The sequence below is a fragment of the Solenopsis invicta genome, chromosome 7, assembly GCF_016802725.1.
Source record: "Solenopsis invicta isolate M01_SB chromosome 7, UNIL_Sinv_3.0, whole genome shotgun sequence".
NCBI lineage: Eukaryota > Metazoa > Arthropoda > Insecta > Hymenoptera > Formicidae > Solenopsis > Solenopsis invicta.
In genome coordinates this window covers 5,866,505-5,893,034 of record NC_052670.1, presented here as the reverse complement: position 1 = coordinate 5,893,034, position 26,530 = coordinate 5,866,505, and the positions used below count along the sequence as shown (strand labels likewise).

General features: G+C 38.2%; 1 protein-coding gene across 4 annotated transcripts in view; it reads left to right on the top strand.

Annotated features, from left to right (window-relative positions):
• Nucleotides 1–26,530, top strand: part of LOC105205369 (RNA-binding protein Musashi homolog Rbp6) — a 594,533-nt gene that overhangs the window by 199,721 nt on the left and 368,282 nt on the right. For 2 of the 4 annotated variants that reach the window (XM_039452221.1, XM_039452220.1), the window contains exon 3: nucleotides 2,741–2,780. The exons of the other annotated variants lie outside the window; for them this stretch is intronic. The gene's annotated coding sequence lies outside the window, so the exon portion shown is untranslated. The remainder of the gene's footprint in view (nucleotides 1–2,740; nucleotides 2,781–26,530) is intronic. 4 annotated transcript variants of the gene reach the window in all.

Below are 26,530 nucleotides of genomic sequence, written 5' to 3'. Positions count from 1 at the left end.
CATTGCTGTCAGTTTCGATAATATCGTTGGAAGTCATCCAAATTTAAGCGCGCCGAGTTCCGCTCTCAAATTATTTTGGTTGACGGAAACGTCACAGAGTCTTTGTGCTTTAAACTTCGTTTTAAGTTCTGAAAGGCGGAAATGGATTACATGGAAGCTAAGATATGAAGGGACATTTTTGACCCTTCGTATCTCTTTCGAAGTATGATATTACTTTCAAACTGGGCAACTGGGGCATCCGCTCTTCTTCTTTGGAACAATGTGAGAAAATTTCTGTGCAAGAATATCTAATTGATGAAAGAAACGAAAATTATTAGCGTTTAATTAAATACAAAAATTTGCAATATGACAATCAGAATGTAAATTCCGTGTTAAATTTTCAAGAGGTTTATTAACGAAAAAGTCTTTTGAAAAGAGAGAATTGATAAAGTGTTTCAATAAACTGATTACATATCAGCAACTGATGATAATATTTTATCAGTTAACTGACTCTGAATGAGTAATGATGAAATATCATGATGAAATATTAGTTATTGATACAGTAATCAGTTTATTAAAACATTTTTTTTTTTTAATGGTAAGTAAATGCATAGTTTGGAATTGTCTTTGTTACGCAGACAACAATCTTGTTATTGTGTTTTTATATTAATAATAAAAAATATATTATCACATTAACATTATTACTACCGCTAAGAAAATTAATTTTCTGTTTTTGAGTAAATTGTATAAAAGCATCTAGAAACTCCAGAATATGTGTTTTTAGTTGTATAGAATTTTTATATCGTCTTTGAATACAAAGACGGTATATAACGTGATAATAACGTCCTTATTGGTCGTTTGATCCAACGCGATGGAAAAGTGTCTCGAACGTTCCTGCCGTGCAAATAGAGGAAACAAAACGATTGGAAGGAAGGAAAATGCTAAGCTGCTGGTCCCGTTTGGACCACTATGGGAAGGTCAAAGAGCAATTCTGGTCACGTATCTCCGCAGGATTAGGTTCCGCTCTTGCGAAATGGCCAACCGCGTTTTGTCCCACTCCAGAATTTACACCATGCGATTCTTTCGCTGCGACGATACCGAAATCCAAAGTTACTTCTCGCTCTTTTCTCTGACATTCATTGCGCCGGCAATTGTTTTAAAAGCGGATCCCCGTAATGGGAACGATCGCCGTGGCTTAGAAACGAATTCAGAGTCGGAGAAGCGATTAAATAGGCGATATGCAACCATTACTACGGCGAGATAATGATTTTTAAGCGCTTCATTACTGTGTGTTGTATTGTATTTGTAATTTTATCTAATTCTTATTCTTTGATGGAAGCCTTTTTTATTTTAGATAATTAAAATGTTTACCAAGTTTTAAGACTTTTGAAGGACTTAAAAGGAATACGCTTTCGCAAAAGTTTTTCGAGAAAATTTCGTGTGGAGGGACAAATAAATCTATAAAACTATTCAACTTATATTGCAAGGCAAGAGCTTGGCAAAAAGGTGTACTTTGTTTCCCAAGCGTTGCTTTTGATCTTCACGTTATTAAAAATAGGGAAACTTCCTAAAACTATCTTAATTATCGTCCAACTGAACGTATTTTTTACAAGAAAAGACAGCAAGTTGTTATTCTAATTTACGATTAAACGTTTATATTACAATAAGACTTTAGCTCGTCCCAAAGTCAATTTTACTTTTATTAATTTAATTACATAATTGATACGATTGATTTATATAATTTATACAACTTGTGTAACTACATTGGAACATAATTCATTTACTTTTATTTTATTATATTATTAACGTACATTGCATTACAATTCTATTTATCATTCGAAGAAATAGACTTGAGTTTCACTTTTACTTTTGGTCGATTAAATTGTAGTGTAACGTTTGCGAAATACTGACTCTCTTATCGATTTATCAGTTGCAACGGCAAACTGCAATCCGGCGGTGAATTGCAGTCTAACGCAAACATAAAGGGTCGTCCTTTAGTTTTAGCGATCCCTTGAGTCTCGAAGGACTCGTTTCCACCGCTCTCGCAAGGAACTTACGACCCTCGTCGAAGGAACTTATTAAATTTCGTAGGGCGATTTTATTCCGCTTCCCAAACGCGGCTCCGATCCGCCCGTCGAGATAGCGACGGGATCTATGCGAGGAGTTTTTAAGTGACCGCGAGATTAAAACGTCCACCGCGCGCGGGCGCTGCATATTTCCGCGAGATCTCACGATGGCGGCGACGTAATTAAAAGGTATTCCGGGGACTATACTTCGCCGTCCCTTTATCTCGCTGCCACGGCGTGAACGAACAATGGCCATGACTTTGTCATACCGCAGTTTCCGCGAGAATCTTCCTGAGAAAATAGATTCATTTGTTTACCGTGAAATAGCGTAGAATTTTATAGGTGACGCTATAGAGAACGAGATATTGTGCCGTGCAACGCGACGTGATATTATGTTTCAAGATAATCTTGAATTTAAAAAAAAGATCTCAATTTATCACGCGTAACATCTGAATTTGTTATGCAAACCCATTGCATATTAAAATTTATTTTACTCTATACTAGTTCATTTACTGTTACATAATCGCATATTTCATGCTGTACGAGATTCTTTATCATCAATAATTTTTAATAATAATTTTCTGTCCAATTGATATTATATTTATTTATTATAAATGTTAATTCAATATAATATATATAAATATTAACTAAACATTTTCTTTTATTACATATTAACGTTGCAACTTCTGTTTCAGGTAAGCAAGCAAACAACATTTCGAGACACTGTACCCGCACGTAAGTTCAAATATCTCTAGCATAGAATGTTTCTTTAATTGTTAAAATAATTCATATTGATCGAACCTCTCAAAATAAATATAACAACAACGATAGAGTCGCGAAGAGGACAGGCGACTCTCCGTGGATCGCGTAATCGCATATTTAAGAGCAGAAGGTTGCCTCAGCAAGATGGCGTCTAACGCTTTATAAACATCGTAGCGAGGCGTGACGCGAAATAATTAATTCACCAAAGCGAGCCGGCAGTGCCGGGCAAGTTTGCCAAGCTGGAGAACCTGGTCCCTGAATCGTCGATCACCCCAAGTCTCGCGAACGGCTAATTAGGTATTATAATGGCGTTGAATCGGCACTGAGTCGTGGTTTTGAATAATTTCGTCTGAGGAATAAATCGAAGCCGGAAGTTTACAAACGCGTCAAGTGCCAAATTAAGGAACTTTGTTTGCAGTGGCTAGCAAAACGCCGTTATCGCCAATCAAAGTATCATACTAATGGTGCTTTGCCACTAATTTGATTGCTATCACCAAGTGTTGGAGTGATTAAATCCGTCTACTAAAGCAGAAATTTCTGTTTGTAGAAAAACAGAGAATTGAAGCTGATATAAATTCGTATTTGTTCGTATACTTAATATATTTTATTTAAATTCTAAGACTTCTTTTCATAATTTTGCAAATGCTTGGCTTATTTTTACAAATATTTTATTTTATATTCTATCGAATCTAATTTCCATGTACATTCCGCGATTCACTTATTACTTACGTCTTTCAAATCCTCAAGTTCATGGATTTTCTATCTTTTAGAAATTTTAGATTTCATAGAGTCTATATCTCAAGGGATCTATGTCTCACAAATTCTACATTTAGACTTTATGTTTCACAAATTCAAGCTCTTATAGGATCTACGTATCTCACAAATTTCAAGTTTTATTGGTTCTATATTCAGCTTTTCCCCGATGCCGCAAGTTCGCCCTTTATTCTTTTTTATCTCTCTGCGAAGAATGAAATATCTCAGTCGTTTATATTCTTAACTAATTGCTTTCTTTCGCGGCTCGAAAAATCGCTCGATCGTTTCTCGATTCGAACGCCGTAGAACTCGCGAATTTCCTCTCGGCACGCGAATTTTCTGTATGCATCGTTTTCGCGGCAGCGTGGGAGAGAAGGAAGGAAAGGCCGAAGAGAGTCAATACCTTTCCTTTCGGCGCGGTCGGCGAAGGAGATGGGGGAGGTAGATTTATAAGAAGGAACTCAGGTCGAAATCTCATGCAAATCAATGCAGGCCGACGGGGATGTGGAGCGACGAAGCGAAGAGAAGGGGGTGTTGTCGATCGTTCTTCGTAGATACACGTAGATACGCCGCGCAGCGTGAAGAACGGGGAAGAGAAAGAGACAGAGAGGGAGAGGGAGAGAGAGAGAGAGAGAGAGAGAGAGAGAGAGAGAGAGAGAGCCCGAGTTAGGAGGCGGAGAGGGTTGGAACGTAGGTGTGTGACTGTATTATATATCCCCTATCGCTGGTTTATGCAGCCATAAATAGCGTTTATACGCTCGGTAAAGTATTCCCGAAGCAGCGGCGGGCCCCGGCCTTCCGCCTATCCGCTATCTATTCTATTATGCCCCGACATAGTACCTAACTACATCTACCCCGACGCCACCGAGCGCTCCGTGCTTCTCACACATATCCGCCATTGCCATTCCTTTTTCCGCCGCGCCCTCCACCGCGAACTCTGCCGCCTCGCGAATTCCGTCTTTCGAATTCTCGTGTCGCGGGAATCCTGCTCGATATATCCACCGTCGCGCCCGATCCACCATCAGGAGGTTGTGCCACCCCTTCCGAGGTTATCGCTATATTTGGAGATAGACGCCGCTCTTATCCGGCCGTGACTTCGACTCGCGACTCGCGGCGATTTGTCAGCGGAATTCGCGGACGTTCTTCCGAATTCTCGAGACTGGCTGGCGTTGCGTTCAAGGATACAGATGTGAATGCTACAATGTTTATTTCCACTGCAATTTTTATATCGTCGAAAATTTCTTAAGATTAGACACAACAATTGCACACGTTATATGATTTTTCAATTTTTATCTCACAAGTATAATAATTAAAGAAAAAGACAAATGTATTTAAGTAACTAAGAGGCGTTATACTCAATGTTTCAATCTTGTGAATGTATAAACAGATTTTAAGTAGATACACTTAAACAACGTTGAGTTAATCAATTATTGCTAACGAAATATCTTTCTTCTTATATTCTGTGACTGTTTTGTTTTTTTTTAGTTTTTTGTTTTTCAATAATCTAGTAAGATCAGAAGCATCACATAATCCTTTGACTAAAATTAATCTACAATTTAATTTAATTAAAGTTAAGAGAAACAGATGAGAGAGAACTAAAATTTCATTACTGTAACTTATATAATTACTTTTCTATGGAAAAATAAGCGTAACGTTCTAGTTAAAGCCACATAAGTCTCTTAAAGAGACTACCGGGCGAAGAAGGTGGGGACGATAGGTGAAGGAAGTAGGATTGCTGGAAGTAGGATTGCTGCGAGACACGCGGCTTGGCGTGTGCTTAGCGCTGAAGCCGGGTTGCGTTAACTCCCAAGTACAGCAGGTTGAGTTTATTGGGCCCTGAATACTCAACCTACCTCGCACCCTCTGCAGCTGGTGCACTGGATGTGTAACGTATTCGATCTAATGCATTCTCGCAATAAACTTTATTACCGTGTTGCTTGCGTGGCTGTTCCTATGCACCGCGAGCTTCAACAACACCGATGTACGCGTCGATCCGGTGTGGGTGGGCGCCGCCTTAGTCTTGGCCGGAACTTCCAAGCCGATACTATCACGGATGTTGCGCGCCAATGGAAACGGCTCTTCGTGGTAGTCCTCTGTTATCGTTCCCACTGAGAATGCGTCAGCTCAGATTCGCTTTTAAACGGTGTTGGTCGATGCTAATCGCGATTAATTTACGTCCTTTTTATAATCGAAATTTCTACCTTTATCACGCGTATAATAATATAATAATATAAATGATAAAATTCTCACTGAATTTAATCAGGGGCAAGTTTAATTATAAAACTAAATTGCGCAATTAGATTTGGCAAAATAAGTATTTAAACTATTTATGTACGAAAAGAGTTTATTTATCATTTTAAATTTGTTTCCGGATAATATATAAAATATTAATGTTATGCTGCTTAGAGTGAACTATTACAACGTAAGCGACAAATAGCATGTTCTATCGTACTTAGCATCCATGTCGAGGACCATAGCGCCATGATGGAACGTCGAATTCGAATTTTGCAGCGAACAAGCTTCTCGCGACATGCGAAAGTTTTGCAAGGTAAACTTAGCCCCATGCAAGCTGCACAGTTAGCGAATCAACTAGGTGGCAGGGAGGCTGTCTGGTTGGCTGCATGGCTGGTTTGTTGGTTGGTTGGTTGGTTGGGTGGACTTGTTGTTCTAACTTTGCTCCCTTCGGCAATCTCTCTTCCCGTATCTCGATGCGTTTCTCTCTCTCTCTCTCTCTCTCTCTCTCTGTCTCTTTACCTGTCTTCGCTTTACTCTATTTCTTCTTCAGTTTTTCTTTCTCTCAATTTTGTTCCGTTCTTTCTCACATACCTTATTCCCTACTCTGACTCGGTTGAAAATCGTCGCCGCAGTCGAGCCAAAAAAATGGCCATGTAAATTACCTCCAAGAACAATGGCTACTCCGCAACTCCTCGCGATTCCCTTTTTCTCAGAGATGTAGTCAGGGGCCTCACGATTGCCGTCTACTAGCCGGTGCGGCTACTTAAAACTTGATGCTCGAAACTTTGCTGCTTTCGTGACGATCGATGACGCGGAACTCTCGTCGGCATGTTGCCGAAGTCCTATCCTCCGGAAAGTTCGGAGAGTACGATTGAGCTTGGAACACTGGTTAACGAAGCTTTTATCTCGTCCGCGTCTCGCTCGAAAGAAGAATTGAGAGAATTATTCGTCATTAGCGTCTAGCGACCGTAAGCCGAGCAATGTTCGATCAGTGTTGCTATTGATGCTAATTTCAAACTTTGTTCAACAAGTTCTTCTTACTGCCCGTATTATGATCGTGAAATACGTACTGTAATCAAGGCGCATAATTATTATTTACAAATTGTATTTAGCAATTGATTAATGCTTTTTTTTTTTTTAATAAATCTTATTTCAATTAACGAATTATGGTTCTACATTGGAAAGATTTCCATTTCTCTTTCTTCTTAAACTTTCACGGTATTTGGATTGTTTTCCGTGTATATTAATTATCCTTCACTTTTGCATTGTACGTCAAATTCGATCACTCTTTTCGATGTCGACAACTCGTTTGGCGAAATTAATGGAAGAGGATCGCGAGCGTGACGTCGCGTTTCCAACTCCCAACGCGCTTTCTCATTAAAAGACGAAAACAAGCTGGCTATTTAGCTCGGCGATGTCGGACGGCGAAATTGTTTTGCCCGGCACGGAACGAAAGTTTTCCGATCGGGAACGCTCGATGCTGCCTCCTGCTTGCGAAGCCCGCACCGGCAACTTTTGACAGTCGACGATCGCCCGTACAGGCTTGTCTCCTCTGCCTGGGAGAAAGACTGCAGGGGAGAAAGACTATCCATGCTTGACGATCTATCTCTTTCGCTTTCGTTTCGCACGCGAACGGGCGTTTTCGCCTCGTCGACGAACGAGTTTCGCGGATCGATCCGTTTCAGGGTGAACGCGCATTTCTCATTAAGCTCGAGCACCCGCCACTGAGAAATTATGAAGTGAGTTTAATTGTTCCGGCCCGTACCTTCTCGGTCGGTTCCTATGCCTATCGTTTCTGGCATTGGCCCTTTCCGCTTGTCATTACGCCGCTCGATCGACGATAACGATTCGTGTCGACGAATCACGAGTTTTACTAATGCAAATGCACGTCTTGTTTTAGAAAAAAGGCGGCATAGGAGAAATTTGATGTGAAAGAAATTTTGAGTCAAATTTTTTTCAACAAGATTTCGACGGATAATTTTTTATTATTTATTGTAGATCACACAGATTAATATTTCGAGAACGGTAAAAATAAATATATGAAATCATATGCTTCTTTTCATAATTAATGTAATAATCCAGCTAAACAGTATCATGTTAGATATGTGAAAATTCGAATATATTTACAGAATATATTCGAATTTTTAGAAATTTAGAAATCTCAACTAAAGAGGGAGAGAGATATTCCGATAATCAATCTATGTTTAAATTTTTACTGAAAATAGATTACGCTCGTCTGTGAAGTTCGGCTCTTCGCGCTTCTTTTAGGAACATCGTCTACGCGCTTCTTCACCCAAGCGCGTCAACGCGCAGTATGAACTTTTAAATTGATTTGGCGTCTTGCCAGTGGCAAACGACTTTCTTATACCGCGCTCATGTCTTCCTGGACTTCTTTCACACACTCGGGAGGGAGATGGCTCCCGTTTCTCGCGCCGCGTCTAATTGGTTTTATTGCACTTTAGTCGAGCGAGTTCCGCCGTGCCTGGTCCTGGTACGATAAGGAACGTACAATGAGTCCCAGCGTCGATTTAATCCTGGGTTAAATTCAGGAAGCTCGAACCGTTCTTAAAATCGTCGCCAGAATTACGCCGGATGCAGCCCGCTCGTTGGCAGGCTCGCATAAATTTATAAAAGGACCGAACGCGCGCTCCTGGCAATCCCAGGAGTGCGATTTGGAGGTGATATACTTTAAACGGCATCGATTACCGTAATGTCCCTCCTGGGCTTTCTTCGAAGCGATTATGAACGTTCTAGTGTTGACTTGTTACCTAGTAAGACATATAAAGTATTTCTGCCCTGCATATATAGAGTCACCAGTTGTCGATAGATATTTGACATCAAATAGCTCGATAGTCGAGACGATTAAATATTTGCTTAATAACATTTGCGAGACAAAGCGTTATTGTCCGTTGATACTCGAATTGATCAACGTATTGATCAACGAATTCCTTTCGTGAACAATTCGCCCGCAATCTCTGATCTTTTTGAAAGAATAAAATTTCTTTGTAATCGGAGGCGCTGCGTAAATCGGGGAATGAAAAGATAAATATCTCTCGTGCCAGCAAAAAAGATGTGAAGCGAGGGCAGACGGTGGCTTGCTGAACGGTACGGGAACATGAGCGGCAAAGAGGGTCTCGCCAGTAATTTTGTCACGATTGCGGGAGCTGGACATAGGTAGGTAAAGTAAAGAGGCATAATTACGTATCATTCGCGGCTACGGGCAATAAATTTCGCAGATTCGCGCTCGAGATAGCGCGGGACCTCCGGTACAGTCGGACGATAATTCATTGCCCGACCGGCCGGACGACGTTCTGGCAGCGGCGGTACCCTGCCTAGGAACACGGTCAACAAGTAGCCGTGGAAACGCTCCGCTAAGCGCGGACACTGCGAGCACAAAAAGCGCTGCGTTAAGCGACCGCCTCGTTACCCTGAGAACGCGTGGATCTAGCAGGCTAATGCTAGTTACATCGTGGAGCATATGTTCATTTAGTTTTGTGTTCCTCGTTTATGTGCCTGAGATTATTTTATTTGAACCCATATTGGACCCGTGGACGCAAATTTTCCTCCTTTTATGCAAAATAATAAAGATACGCGCAAAACTTACGCACAAGGTTCACAATTAAAAAAAGGTTATAGAATTTTTATTGTTTAAATTTTAATCAGAAAGAAACACAGAGTCAAACGAGTTTCTATTAAATCTATAAATGTAAATATATAAATACACATATATATTTTATAAAAAATACATAACAAAATTATGAAAATACTTTTTTTTGAAGAAGCGTAAAAATTGGATCTATTGAAATAAATTAAATTTTAAGAAGATTATGTATATGCAGAATGTCCAAGTTAAAAATAGAAAAAGATTTATAAAGAGATTTATAAAGCTGTCTTTGGATTTGTCAACAAATTTTCTTGATTAAAATAATGAATATCATTGATCGATCGTAAAAGAGGAAACGTTCACGAAGCTACTAGTCCTAGCTAATCGACCATAATTTATCTAACCGCTCACGTTCGGGAGCGTGTTCTCGAAAAGCGAACTTCCCTCATCTGCTGCGCTTATGAGACGCATTTGACAGGATGAGGAAACACGAAGTTCCACATGGGGCGTGACCGAATGGCGGCGACGCCGGGAAATTCGGATGCAACGATGCGAGTGTCTAACCAGCTGGCCGTCATAATTAGAAACTTCAGCACATCCACAATATGCAAGCCTCGCTCCGGATCTTAATGATCCGTATTCGTCGATCGGCCGGAAATAAAGCGTCTCGTCGACTGGGTCATATCTATGATTAAACCGTCCAGCTACTATTTCGATCGCGTTTACGTAAAATTTACGCGAAGCGTTCTATACTTTTAAATACTGACCTTTTCAAAATTTTAATAATTTCATAAAATTTAGAAAAATTTAGAATATTCAAAGAAATGTAGAAAGTATTTTAAAAAAACATCGTTTGCTGTTGAGTGATCAACGTACTGAAAGATTTAATCTCATTTGTGTTGTATTTGAAAATTTATTAGGTGCTTTTTACAATAAAAGATTTATAGTGATTTCGAACGTTAATTCACAACACGTTTGGTAAATGTTCCAAAGACCTTAATTGGTGTCATCGTTACGCGCAGTGATTTATTTAAGCAGAATAAAAGGCAGAAAGAGAGCGCATCCGGATTTGTGTGCGATTCATCACATCATAAATTACTTTTGACGCTAAATTGTGTGATTAGTAAAATTTCCAAAATTATTTTCAACGCTAACTATCTTGATAGCTCTCCCTTTACATATTTTATAACATGTTAATTTTCGGAATGTCGTAAGTCTCTAACTTTCGTCCTTTGGAGACGTTATCTCGCTCCCTTAGTCTCGCACGGAATCACGCGTCACGCGAATCGTCGCTCACACTCGTTGTGTGTTGCGGCCAGCGTGAGATATTCCTGCCCATTTTTCAGATTGTAGCCAGTGGCTAATATGTAGGCTGCGTCGTTAATATTCGCGCGACGCGACGCCACACGATTTCTAATTATGATGTCCAACGTGCTACAGATCCAAAGTTCATTATACAGACGACACGTTCTTGCTCGCCTTGCTATCTCTGAATTCTCGCAGAGAGACATCAGTGAGACGTAACATCTTTTTTGGCTCTTACGCAGTATTAAAAATAAATGTTTCACATATTTATATTATTATATTTATATTGTTAACTACGTGAATTGCATTAAAATAATTCATTTCTTTTTGTGTGTAAATATTAGGAATATAAACGTTCATATATAAATATTCACGCAACAATATAAATATGTGAATATATTAAATTTGCATGTATACGTTTATTTTTAAAAATTAAAATTATAATAGAGTTAAAGGAACGATTCAGAAATCAATTCGGAAAGATACGAATGAGAGAACGCGGAAAGTATTATCGCTTTTTATATGGCACGAATATAAAGACGAATCGTGAAAGGAAATGGATACATCCTGGGGTCACTTTTTCAAGTTATTGTCTTTATTATTCGAAATTCTTGGAAACCATCGGGATATCTTACGTGCCCCGAGAAAAACCGCGCCTTTTACGAGGGGAATGCATTGGAAGTGCTCTCTTGTTTCTCCAATTTTTGAGATCTCTCTGATATTTGGACGTTGTTCGTGGTAACGCTGGCCGGACTTTACGCTGGCCCGACGACGCCGGACGCCGGCGTTGGGCGCGAGTCGAGACGCCAGACGAGAGTCGACTTTTTGCGAGCGTTGCTCGGCGCCCTTAGCACGTGGGCGGTGATGAGAATGACAGATAGCTGTGAATTTCGGTTCTATGCTCGTCGCGCGCCTCGGCGTGCCGGCAAAATCGCGGAGAAACGTTCCGCCCCGCGCGCGACGGGGAGGAGACGACTTCGAACGCGATGCGTATTTATGGGAGCACTTGGCATGAGTACGTAGGAAAATCGTCGGTGTAAACCTGACACGTCCCGTCTGAGGAGATAAAAAGTAAAAATCGTTCCTGTCGGGATCCGACAAGATCTTTGTTAGAGTAAAAAATAAGCGAAAGGTTTCGATGCATCTTGTTGAAGGAATTTGTTTATTTTTACATTAGTATATGTATATTTTATCTTGGTTCAAGAATAATATTCTTCTCGATTTCACAAATTATTGGAAAATATGAAATCTATTGTTTTCTAAATTGTTTTCTGCTTTAAATAAGAAACCTGCGGCAAACTTAATACCCGCTTGAAAAGTGAAAATAAAAGAAACATTTCTCATCTTTTTGCTTTATAAAAATAAGACTTATTTGGAGTAAAGCAGAAGCAAAATGTTTAAAGGAGTGTGAAGAAATGGCGTCTGATTCATCATATAAATTTTTGAATATTAATATTATTGAATTTCCTTTAATTACATCTGGGAAACACGATGACAAATCTGTGTATATAAATTAACAGTATTGCGGCAATGTGATGCGATGCTCTTAATAACGTGTGAATGTTAATGGATTGCGCCGGTATTATATTTTGCGGTGAGAACTCGATATCGTCGTCGGGGACTTCCACACTGGCCGCTGCGGGAAAATCGCACGATCTACTCTCGGATTAGTGTATTAATTACGGTTACGGTTTCCATATATATACGTTGCATATCTGCGTTTAATGTCCCTTCGTATCAATACTACGCGAATACCTTCTCACTTTGAATAAATTACAGGTAAATGCATAAATATACGCATATATACTTCATTTTGCGTTGGAATAAAGGAGATAACATCTATTTTTTTTTTTACACGAGATCTCAAGCTTTCTGTAATATCCGGCAGCATCAGTTATTGTGTCCTCAAAAATAAAATTACACGTATATAATACATCATAACATTGTAAAAGGGTGTAAAAGGATATTTGATCTTTTATTTATTTATTTTCTGATGGTTCACATTTTTTAAAATTTTAAAAAATAATTTTCTTGAATACTTTTTGTGTGCATCTTTCCATTACGAGTAAAATTATCTGTATGGAAATATTCAGATTGCATTACAGAACGGATTATGTTTCAATCTCTTTCTTTCTCCCGCGTTGATTACCGTTCCACTCCTATACGCCAGTTCTTGTTCACGGTCCCTTTCTGTATCTGACTCGTTGTGTAACGATTCCAATTCGAAACCGCTGAAATAAAAGAGAATGTACGTAGCGGGTGCGTTGTTTCAAGCCGTCGCGGACGAGAGTGCGCAAGTGTATTCCACGTAATGGTCGTGAGCGAGAGCAGTTAAGTAGATCGGGGAATTGCGGATCATTTTAATGCTTGGTTAAATTGCGTGATTGTGAATGGTGAACAAGTCAGAGAGAAAGAGAAGGACAAAGCAAGGCAGCGAGAGTTAGGAAGAAAGATATTCGACGGGTGGTTTGCCAAGCAGGAGGAAGAGTTTCAGACTGACTTTCGGTTAGATTCGTATTTACATGAGAAAGAGCGGGAGATTTATAGCTCGTATTAAGTTCGCCTTCCTCTCATCCCCCTCCTCTCTCTCTCTCTCTCTCTCTCTCTCTCTCTCTTTCATTCTCTCGGACGAGTTGTGAATGCCATCGACTTTAAGAGACGACCGGAGAAAAGAATTTCTCATCTGACGTCACGCTGCGCGCTGATCCGTTTTGCTCCGATGCGCCGCGACGATTAATGCGCGTCTCCCACTTTTGCCACCATAATTTCGTTTCGTTACGAAGTCGGCGATTTATGAGACGCTTTCCCGTTCGCTAATTAGAGCGCCAAGGTGCGTAACTGGTGTTGTATTCATAGCAAAATGCTGATGACTAAGTTTAGTATCACAGATTTCGTTACGTCAATTTGCGCCAATCGTAATTGGCCGTCCTCGAGAAGTCAAGCGTTTCTGATGAATGAATTTATGGAAGCTGCTTTCATCAATATGTTTACTAATCCATGAAACACATGTGACTCTTTTATGCCCCTTGTATGTATACACGTTTATGAAATGGTCAGTGACGTTCTAAAATAATCTTTCTTCTTTATTCAAATCATTAATAAGATTAACAATACTTTACAACAGAATTAACAATATTTTCCTTGTCTAATTATATTATATAATAGATAGGAGCAGTACGAAGGAACAAAAGAGAAGCAATGAAATCAAGTATCGCAATTAACGTTAACCGTTCTGTAATTCTCAGATATTCTGGTTCAACTGTAAATTACGTCTCATACAGTCTAAAATCGTAGAGGCGTTTTCGTTAAGCTGGAATAAGTGGCGTTTCCTTAACTTGCCGCAGTAGCACGCACCTTCTCCATGGAATGCGGCATGCTGTTTTTCATGAGGGACGTAAACGAGCGTTCTCTGCGAGTGCAAGGGAGAATCTTGCACATGCAATAAACTCTCTCTGTTTCCCTCCAACACCCAGCCGAAAGACGCACCAACGAATTCACGTCGCGTCTTATGAACCCTGTAAACCGACTGCGAGCGACGCTTTAGGACCCCTCACCCTCCCGGGCGTCCTCTACCTCTCAGAAACAAAACGTCGCCGTAAGGTATCACGGACGGAACTGTTCGGAAGGCAAGCGGGAGGAGGTTACGAACACGTAGGCCTTTATAAATTTCTCTTGAGCTCATCCCGAGCGCGCCGCGCCGGTCCTTACGACGGAGCTAAGATATGCTTCTTCTTGCGGTATTCTCGGCACGCGCCACTATTCCCCCGCGCTGCTACTGCGGGTTGTTCTCCGGCGCGCGTGCTGTCGGACAGTCGAGTCGCGAGGAGTTGGAAAGTTGCGGAAAACGAGCGCACGAGTTCGCGCGCTATGCGACGCGAGATGATTCCGTTTTGTGCTGCATTCAGAAATTCCGGATTTTTTTTCTACCAGCGACTTAACGCTAGTCCTTAGAACCAAGGCAATAATATACGTTTTACTTGATTTGTGTGGATATTTTAACACGAAGAGATAATTACGATTTCTATGACATATATTTTTCTACTTTTTTCTTTTCTTAGATTTGTAAATATAATTTTCTGTTATTATCATGTCATACGAACGTTCAATTAATAAGCCAACGGATTTTCCACATTTTTTTTTCTTGAATTCATAGGCATTTTCAGTTTTCTCCAATGTGGCGAATGTTATGAGAATTTCTCAAGAGAGAGCGTCAGACAAAAGGTTTCCTTGTCTCGCTCTCTCTCTCTCTCTCTCTCTCTTTCTCTGTTTGGTATTCGAAATAGCGCTCTTACGGACGCTCCAGAATCCAGCTGCGGAGAGATGAGTCTTTTTGCGTGACGTTCGCGGTTTAAGCAAAGGCACCTTATGTCGCCGATACGGGCTTTATTTGCGTATACTAAATGGTGCACGCACGTGGTTTCTCTCAAATGCTAATCACACCACAAATAATCGTGAGCAGACGACGACGTGAACCTTTTAGTCTTCAGACGTACTTTACGACACGGCTTTGCCATTTGGAACGGCCATATTTTTCTCCTATCGTACTATGCGGCAATTTGTTAAGACAATTTAGACTACTGTATATAATCTTAACACTTTTTTATACGTTTCTGACATTTTTATACATATTATATGAAACTCAATTTGTAAGTAGTTATTACTTAATTAATTCTTATATTAAAACATAATGTGTAATATATAAGATTGATATAATTGTGTAAAAAGTTTATAGATTATATATTTATTTTTATATTGTGTGTTTTAACATTTAAAAAGTAACTTTTATTAAAATTAATGGAAAAATATTTTTGTGCTATCACGCTTATAACTTCTTGTTTTTAATTATTTTAAAGAAACTAACAATATCTTTTGACATTAACGAAAAAAGCATTTCTATTTGTTATTATGCAAAATTTTTTAAAGTAATTAATTCGTTGAAATTTATTAATAATTTCAGTTATTAGAATTTTTTGTTCGTATAATAATTGTGTTGAGGTAATAATTATCACGGTACTTTCGTTTTTATTATAATATTTTTAAAATTATTGAACATCTTGAATTAATATTTTTAAATCTGGAGCGCATCAATGCGCCCGGATAATACAGCATCATTAAAAGTTTTATGAAAATACACACATATATGGGTTAATATAATAACGATAATTTTAAAAAGTCCAGTATAAAAAATGATATATAGTATATTTGTAGATTTGAATATCGTGAATCTTGCATAAACGGCAAATTACAAAGCACGCCAATATATGTGTACGATTTGGCGCTTTGCGATCGTTTTGTGCGGCACGTTTCATTGTCGCGTTTTATTCTCCTCTGCTTTCCTCTTTTTCATTGGTCCGTTTACATTGTCGAGCTCGATATTGCGACAATGGCCGATGCAGAACGTGCAAAGCGCATATAGCGATGTTTAAGCGACGAATGCGCGGAAGAAAGGATGAATCGAGGTAGAAGTGAAACGTAAAGGAATGATTGCATAGATGAAGATGAGAAAGGTAGAAACTGAACTGGTTGCCCGACTTTTGTTCTTTGCGATAGAGTACGATGAACAAAAAAAAAAAAAGAAAACAAAAACGTTTGAAAAGGGGTAGTACTTGAGCCGATTAAAAATGGCGTTTGATAAATTCGCACGGATGCAGGCAGTATTACGCCGACCAGCCTGGGATAATTAAAACGTTACGAACGAGTTCGAGGACATAATTTTTCTCGACCCTTTTCTGTATTCCGCTAATACGGTCCGCTTTTTCAATTAATTTTAAGTGAACTTTGGCAGAATTTTCATTCATGCAAAGCTTAATCGTCAAGATACTTTATGTTGATAATTAAAAATTTTTGCATCCGTAATTTTATAAAGATAGAATCTATTCGAGAGGGCTCTTTCTGTATGCATAATATCTGTATAATTTTTTTATAATTCAGATTAATTAAAGAAAATATATTGTATATAAAATTAATCTTAAATTTATAATTTTAAATTTGTAAATGAACTTTCTTTTACAATTCAAATATCAAGTGGAAGATCGAGAGTGTGAAGAAATAAGAAGTTCTAAAGACGCAAATTAATACAATGAAATAAAGTATTTTATTGCCAGCAATTTTTATTTTATTTTCATGTAACGTTCACGTTTTTGCTTTTCATATTCAGCAACTATTAATTATTTTCTCTCTTTTAAACTTTATAAAGAAAATTTAGATTTCCAACTTTGGAATATGGAAATTGATTTATTATAATTGTAATGATCTACGTACATGTTTATAGTATTTTATCATTAATCTGTTTTATCATTTTGTGTCATTACTTAATTAATGTTAGAAACATAATTTTTTTCGCTTAATCGGAACTTTCTGCGTAAAACTTTCGAAATTAAACCGGCCGATTAGCTTCAAGTCTACGAAAGCGAGTAATCCACAGCGCTTTAAAAAAATTCTGCCGCCGAATATATTTCGTCCGGATAGCAATGGCGGTTCGGACTTTCGAGAGCTCATTGACAAGCCCGTGGGCTTGTTCCGCACCAGTGACGCGCGTAAAAGTTTCAGGACAAACTTTCTAGCGGCGCTTGAAATGCAATCCCACTAAAATTATTGGTGTAGGAGTTTTTCGGATACGGTGAAAAAAGAGGAGAAACGGAGGAGAATGTTCAACCATTTTTTTTTTTTTTTTTTGTCAAAATGGACACTGTACTAGTTAATCTACATGAAGCATCAAAGTAACTCGGAATCAGGAAGTTTTTTTCGGCAATTGCTTAGGATTATCTACTTTTATCTTTTAACATGCTGCAATGAAATTTTGAAGTATACTATAATTCTATTTCTATTGCGCCGCACAATTCCAAACGTCGGCTACATTGAACGGAATATTCATAGGATTGCGGTTCGTATCGCGAAGTCAAAGCCGCCCTGGCTTCTTCTCGCTCGGCTACGTCCTTTGTACGTTTGAGGTTTCATGGTTGATAAAAAGTACGGAGTAATGCAGAAGTAGGCGGAGGAAGGCGTGGAGGCAGAGGAGAAGGGTAGTTTGAGGGTTGGTCGCGAGAAAACGTTTCGTGTGTTTCCTGTGCCGAGCCGGTACGACGACGAGGTCAAACACTGACCAGCTTAGGTTCGCGGTGGACCGTGACTTTGTGGCCGTGCAAGGGAGACGGCGAGAGGAAAAGCGAGGAAGGAGACGAAAGTAACAGACTTCCGAGGGCATTTTCATGCCGATCGGAAAACGGATATCTGCACGGCATTGGATTGCACGTCATCCTGGAAAGCGTGTGACGTGCAGTCTTTCTAAAATTAAAGAGAATCTTTTTAAGATTAAAGGAACAAGATTGTTAGAATCTCTTTTTAACTTTGAAATATATAAATACATGAGAGAATAAGTTTTTGCGAAAATTAAGATGAAATTCTGCGAACCGCATAATATTTAATTCGAAACTTAAATTTGATTTAATATTACTTGTGAAACAAGAAGAAAAAGAGGAGAGGAGAAGAAATTTATCTCGAATATCTGTCAAATATTGACAATGTTACATACAGACGATATTAAAAATTTGATAATCTTCGAAATTAATGTATTCATGAACGATTTTACGAAAGATTAAAGAAAAAATAGGAGAGAAGTTGTGATAGTTAGTTTAGACAGTGACTTGTGTAGTACACATAGAAGAGGAACGAATGGTACATAAGGATGAGATCACAAGGATCAGAGTTGGCTCAAAGCTACACAGGGGTGGTTACATTGGGATGCACACCTCTGACTGCATTTGCGTGTTTCCAAGCAGTGTATAGCGAGAGAGACGGATGGCGGTTAGGTCACCAACGCAAGATACAGGCCGCTGGAACACGATTGTTGCATTATTCGGGGGCCGCAGCTTTCGAACTTGCGGCGGAGCTTGCGACCTCACCTTCGCAACATAGTCGGGACGAAAGAATTAATCTCTTGAATGCACCGCGGCCAATCCTAGCTTTCTGGTATTAGAGTTTCTTCTTTTTTCTGCCTGATATTCTTCAATATTTCTTTCTTTACAATTTTGTCTTTAGCGATTCTCAAAAAGAAAGACATAACTTTTCCTAGAAATTAATATTGCTTTAAATAAGTTTCTTTTTAATTATATTTAAAAGAAGCACATCGGTTTTAATGATCGTACTAATCGATTGAATTTAATCAATGCATTGCAATGTAATATATTAACACAATATTTTCGATATATACGTATATGTGCTATAATTTATAAACGGTGTCGTTATAAAATGATCCTCATTAATGTTATGTGCACATATAAAATCGTTTTATATGTGTATGTATAAAATTGTTTGAATAAATTGAATAGAGGCAATATTCAATTTTCATTAAAAGGAGGCGTGATTGTTTTGTTCATGATTATGAAATTCACACTCTTGTCACAGTTATTACAAATAACAAATAACTGTGCAATCATACAAGCGCTTTTGTTATAGCCTCCTTTTTAATACACTTGAACGGACACGCCAGTAAGTCGAAATGGCGGAAGTGGAAGCGCTTCGGGCCGCACCGGCTTTTCTTGAAACGAGACAGAAGCGGACACTCGCGTATATGCCGGAACTTCCACGGCCTCGACGTTTCATTTCCGTCGATTGGACGGAAGTTTCTCTCTTTATACGAGCCGGGGTTAGTCTCGCGAAGTGAACAAACAGGAAGGAGAAAGGAGAAAAGTAAAAAGAAAATGATAGAAAGCGAACAACAACAACAACGACGACGACGACGACGACGGCGACGATGATGATGACGATAGTGCATAAAGAAATCAAAAGGCTTGAGGAATTTTAATATACGTGAAAATTAAAATTCTTTACGCACGCAAACATAACAGCTGACGAAGTCGCTTCCTTTACTCGTCTCTTTCCTACTACTAATAATTTCCTCGTCGAGTCGCAACGAGTTATTACTCGAGGAGTATATAGTGTTTCAAGAAGAAATGAGAAGTGAGTAGTTCATTCGTCGCTATTTAGTTGCTTTCTACGATGCGCTTCTACAGCCACTTTTACTTATTCCTCAAATCCATATTATAAGGAATGTTAGGAATAGTTTGAAATTCAAAAAAGCTTTGCTTTCTTTCGATAATTGTATTGTCTTTTATTAAATATTAAGTCTGAACTACGCTTATTTTTTCCGTCGATTGTCAATAATAAATAATTTAAAAATTATGAATAAAAAATATTTTATAATTTTAATAATTTTAAACAAATTTTATATACTAATTATTATATTTGTACACATGAAAAACATTGCGCTGTTATTATTAAATTTTTTATATCACATACGTTCGATTTGCTATAAACACAAATTTACTTATAAACCAAACGACAACGTATTGTGTATAAGTAGGAAAAATACATTATTAATTATATCATCTACAGATATATAAAATACAAATAAAATATAAAATACAAATTTTGATCATTAGCGGTAATAAATTTTGAAAATCGTTTGATGCGTAAGTAATTTTAGGCATTTACAGCAAATCGAGCGCATGTGATCGTATAAAAGATTTGTTGGCTTTGACTAACAAATCCACGCAATACCTTTAAGCTTTCAGCGTTACGTTGGAAAAGGGATATCGGGGCTAATAGAGCAGATTGCATCACAGCACCAAGCTGCGCCAAATTTAGCGCCGTGGAATTCGGCCCAAACATGACCGAAATAAGTAATCATGAATCTTAATCAACGAATTCTATTATCAGCATTGAATGATTTATGCTGCAAGAAATAGAGGAGTTCCGTTTTGTTATTACAAAAATGATTAATTGTCGCTCCTATATTTATAAAAGAAAATCTGTTATAAAATATGAAATGGTGAAAATTTTCTAATAAATGTAAGCTTATTAATTTTAGGATTTATTTTATACACTTCTATATATGTGTATCAAATTTAGATTTTATATTACGTTTGAGATAATGAAGTAAGGATGGAGTAAGAAAAACGAGGAAAAGAATGGAGTAAGAAAAATTATAATTTTGAAAAAATTCTTAAACAAATACTTTGTAATTTTATGAGAATAAAAAATTAATCAGGGTCGAAGACCATATTGTTACGCAATAGATTATAGAAGACCTCGAAACTCGTTGCCCAAGTGCGCTTGGCATGATTTCGTTTATTTATGCGACTAATAAATGCAGGTAAGTCCTTCTGCGCTTCTGACGTATTAAACTGAGACCGCCCCTAAGCTACTAATTATAAGCGATCTATATTTGGACATCTTACCGATATATTCTGGCATTGATAGTAGATGCGATTGCTCTATCTCTCATTAAAATATCTTTGAGTTATTGAACGCAATTAATCGCGTAATATAACGCTAGTGCTAACAATTTTAATGCTTGTTCGAGGAAGACTAAATTATTATCAATTTTAAGATAAAATTGGTTTTACGTTTTATTTATTTACAATATTGTTGTACAAGTCTAATATTAAATAATTGAAATAAAATTAGAAATAAATAATTTTTATCATTCAAAGATATAAAAAATAATTTACTTTTTTATTTTTATAGAATTGTTTTATAAATAAATAATAAAATATTGATACATGTTATTAATTATAAAAATTTGATATACTGTTTTTTACATCGTGAAGAGATATTTTTTTATTGATATTTTAAAAATAATAATAAACCTATTTTTACTACTTTTTTAACATCTATGAAATTAACATTTTTTTTAAATTTTGATGTATAATTAAAGTATTTGTTTAAGAATTTTTTCAAAATTATAGTTTTTCTTACTCTATCTTTTTCTTCATTTTTCTTACTCCATCCTTCATTAATTAATAGAATTTTAGTTTTTTCTCAAAGAGAGAGTTCTAGATAGCTCTGACACAGTTTTGAAAAACAATTTAATAATTAAACAATTAATTTGAAGAAGATAAGAAAAACGTCTACTTACATATTGAATTGTTTTTCACAATTTTCCATTAATTTAGAAAAGAAGAAGAGAAGAAAGAAGGAGAAAACGAATAGACTAATAAAGGAGATAAATAAAGAAAAACATAGAGCAATAATTTTATGCGTGAGAAATCATACCTCGGATATAACGGATTAAAATATTGGCTTCGGCGTCTCGTATATTTTCGCACGGTTTGCTCGGACATTCGTAGCTATAAGATGTGATACAGTTTGACGTCATCAATATTGAATTCAACAGACCAGGGTTAACGGAGGTTAACTCGCCCGTCTACGCACGAGTTCCCATCTTTCTGCTTTCTACTCTTCCTCGTCGTAACAACGATGTCGCAATTGCGCGCCCAGACTTCGATAATAAATCGCGATCTATTGCATCGCGCGTCTGGCTCGTCTGCGTCGTAATTCAAAAGCGCAGTTTCCATTATTTGTCAGCAGACAGGTGAATTACGTACGAGTATACGCGACGTCCATAAAGTCTCTGTCTCTAGATGACAGAGTATCAAGCGGGGTTCTCTTTGAACAAACGGAATGAATTACACCGCGCATATACTTTCTACCTGCAAACTATCGATTGCCTTTTTGCCGAAAGTACGAGGAGGAGAAGGAGTTTCAGCGCGCGGTAATATACAGCTTCCTTTATTCGAATTTTCTTATTTTAAGCTGGATAGAAGTGTAAACGTAGAAAGTCGATTGGCGCCGAACTTTTTCGATGAGTATTGCTATAGAAATCGAAGCGAAAGACGGGATCGTATTGAGCCGTTTAGTTTTAAAGTAGCGCAACTCAAGTTTGAAAAATGCTCACATCGATTTGTGTTTGCTACTTGAATTTATCGCGTTCCGAACTTTTATTTGCGCCACTTTGAAAGCAAACAGCTCAATCAGTCGATTTCAATGCGTCAAAGAATCCGTAGTCGATGGAGAAACTTTCTATAATAATCGAAATTAAATAAACAAGCTAATAGGATATAACGAGTCGATAAACTAACTAAATGAAAGTAGAAATTAAATGAAACAAATGCGTATGGATATGAGAATTAAAGATGAGAAATGAGGAGAGAAGACATTGTCTATTGTCAATTAGATGGATGAATGCTTCATGATCACTGCGTGCGTTTCTCCATTAAGTATTCGCGGCATTCATTAGAACGCCCTACATTCCGGCGCTGACAAATGGGAGGCCAAAGCAAACCGACTAGAACCGGCTTTGTAAAGCTTGAATATGATTTTACACGAGCGCACGAAACGCGTAACTGCAGGAGCATGCCCGACATTTATACCTCCGCCGTGTGTTTCGCGATCGCTTTTGCGCGTTTCTTCGGCGAAACGGATATCTCGCGATGGAAGGGAAGAAAGGGTTGAGCGCACCGTCAATTGCGACCGAGGCGCACGCCACTGAAATCGGATTAAGAAATCGAGCTGGATATTGCATTTTTGATCGGGTTCCGCCGGTTCGTAACCGGTCGGGGTTTCCTATTGGGCTGAATTATTAAATTCAATTTTTCGAGTACTGAGAGATTTGAATTATTAAGGCGGCCTTGGCACGAAGACTTTCTTTGCAATCGTGACCGTCTGTCTTCCTTTTCCTCCATTCTTTCCTCTCTTTTTCATATCTGGCATCATACTTCTTTACGGCTTGAGGAAACAGAGTGTAATATTTTGCAACTAGTACTTTTTTTCGTTAGCCATTTGACTTGTATTAAACATTTAAACATTTAAACATTTTGTCATTTAGTGACAGATTAAATTTATTGTTAGTATTGTTTATTTGTTTGTCACTATGTTTTATTTGGACGAGTCAAATACATCGAAATGTTTCTCTTTCTTTTTCTCTCTGTTTCTTTTTCGTGTTTATTTTTCTTTGAACTCACCAGTCGCCATTTCTCTCGCGTTTTCTGCTTGGTGATTTTGAGATGATTTAGTACGATACATGTATTGTCGTGCGAGAACGAAGTCACGATTTAATGCGAGATCTGACAGCTTACAATCTGATGGCTAAGGGATTAAAAATTTAAGAGATCAAACGAGATCATTGGAGAGCGTTTGTTGTATTTCCGATTACTTCGCTATTGGTAATCGATCAGATAAAGTTAAAAAAAGAAAAAAAATGTTTAAATGCTGCGGAATTGCACGGAAATAAACATGATACCGCATGCTCTTTACGAAAATTTCATCTCTTTTTGAATGAGGCTGTCGTTAGAGTCAGATTGGAAATTCCAACTCCTTTGCTTGAAATTCTTGAGACCTATCGTTACTAAGAGTTTTAGAATGCAAACAAGAAGAGTTTCAGTCAAGTGACTTTATCTCGACTGAAAGATAATTTAAGCTTTAGTCGTCGAAACATTTAATCTTGAAAATAAAAAAGTTGCTAAAGACAGCGTTCAATCAATTTGATAACATTAAGCTTTAAATATGCATTTAATTAGCTCTCAAGATTAAATATTGTGAAAATAAAAATTGCTATAATTTAAATAGGTGTGTGTGTGTGTGTGTGTATGTTTATATGTATAAGTTTAATTCGTAAAAAGACTTTCTAATTGTTTATAACTTAAGAACTATTGTTGTAATGTTTTAGCGATGATATAATTTTTTAACCGTTTACATATTCGCGATAATTTTGTAACATTTAATACACTTTGATGGATATTTGAAATATTTTTTGTTTTTATTTTTAAGTTGGAGAGATGAAAATTTTTTAATTTTATTCGTGAATAAATCAATCGCTTTTAAATGTGTCAAAATATTATTTCTTTGCATATATAAATTTATATGTACGACATATGTATATATGTATTATTCTTTGCGGAAAAAACTAATGGCGTAAATCGGAAATTGGATTAGCTCTGATTGTAGCAATGTTAAAAAATAAATCGATGTAGATCGAAATTGCTATCAGAAGAAAGTGGACGCGATTCTTGATAGCACCCAGCTGTGAGACAAATGAACGGAAGAGAGTCGGCGATCGGACGATCGGGGGAAGCTGGGGGAAATGGGAGACGGGGAAGGGAGAATCTTCACCGGCTAGTTTTCCGCGCGATTTACCGCGAGAAACCCGAGAAAGGATTGAGGGCCCGAGATTGGAGGGAGTTGAGCGACTCGTAAGTGGAAGCCGAAGTGGATCGGAGATTCGGGATGAGACAGAGCCGAAAACGAAAAAGCTTGCAGCGAGAGCTTCTTAAGTGGGCAACGCTAGTTGTGAAGGCTCAGGTACACGGGCCTAAGGCGAGAAGGAGAGAGGTTGGACGGGGAGAGGGATGGAGAGACAGGTATGGAGGACGCGGTATAAGGAGGACGTGGAACAGTGGCTTAGCGATAGGTATTATCGTATGAGAATCTCTCATCGGGTCCGATAGTTCGAGCGCGCGGATGTGGAATAAAGCTCATCAGGGATTCAGCCCGCAATCCGCATTCGATGAATTAAAGATGTCGTCGAGAGTAACAAGAATGGAACTCTGTCTCGTTTCTCCGCTGGCTCGCCCTTCCTGCACTCTCCGAAGCTTCTTCGAGCCGCTGCATCGTCGATTTCCCGATCTCGCGGAGTCGTCCCGGCGCTTATCCGTCTTATTACGAATGGGATTAACCTCCGCTAGACAGGCAGCGGTCAGATATTATTGATTTTGAAAGTCGAACAGCAGAAAAGCGGACATTTAACCAGAATACGCGGTTCATATATTTCTATTGTTTATTAAAAAGTTATTATCTGTCGTAAACGTTCAATTTTCTACATCAAATTTTAGAAATGAAGCTTTAAAAGAAGAATTTATTTATTAATTATTTTACAATGAAATTTATTTAAAGCGTACATTTATTTCTGTAAACATTTTGTGATTGAAAGATAAAATAGTCTTATATATGATAGTAACATAAAACATGTACGTGACATGGCAGCTATATTAGAACAATGACTTCATCAAGTTGCCACGAGATTCTCATATCGATACTGTCCTTAACCGTAAATCTGAAACTCAGATTTCTCTTTGTACACGCTCACCCATTTTATCCTGAATGCTGCTGGTGCTATTTGTTAACTTAATCGCCGTCGGCCATAAGCTTGTCGCTAGGTACGATCAACTCCAAGTGACGCGAAATAAAGATCAAGAGAAGCGGAAGCGGAGTATTCTTGAGAACGGAGGAGTGCCATCAAGAAAATCAGTCGCGGTCAGCGAAAGCGTGGCGACGCTTCGCAGCAAAGTGTCAGCAGAAAAGCGGGGTCTAGCGACAAAGAGCCCGAGTGGGTCTCGTAGGGAGTAGGGAAGGGGAAAGGAACTACGAGAAAGAGGGTGGCTCAAAGAGGGACGGAGAAAGAGGGTAACAAGAGTAGTCGTACCTGTGTGGTTGCCATCATTAGGATGGTGGGCCATAGCTGCAATGCGGGCGCTCATACGATCGAGTGGATAGAAGAGGGGCGAAGTGCTACTATGCACCAACTATACATTCACTCTCTTTCTCTCTCTCTCTCTCTTTTTCTCGCTCTTTTGCTCTTTTGCTATGTGTATCTCTCTCACTATGCATCAACCACGGCACTATCGCGAATCCTGGAAGCGAGGTTGGCTCGCGGCCAGGTAGGCTCCAGGTTCTGTCCTCCCTCTTACGTCTCGCCTCTGCTCGGCGCGTGTAGAGAATCAACCCCGTCTATTACCACCCCCTTCGTGGCGCCCGCTGCTTTATTATTCCGATTCATGTTAATCCTTTATATTCCGAAATAAATATTTGTTTTTGGATTCGTCAAGATTGTGTATTGCTTACAATCGCAACAATAAAAAAAATCAAGATTAATGGTTATCTTAAATTGTGGTTATCTTAAATTCTTTGTACATTATATAAAAAGTTTAATCAATATGATATAATTGCGTGGTCTCTTTTAAAACTTTAAAGCAGTAATTTTTTATAATTG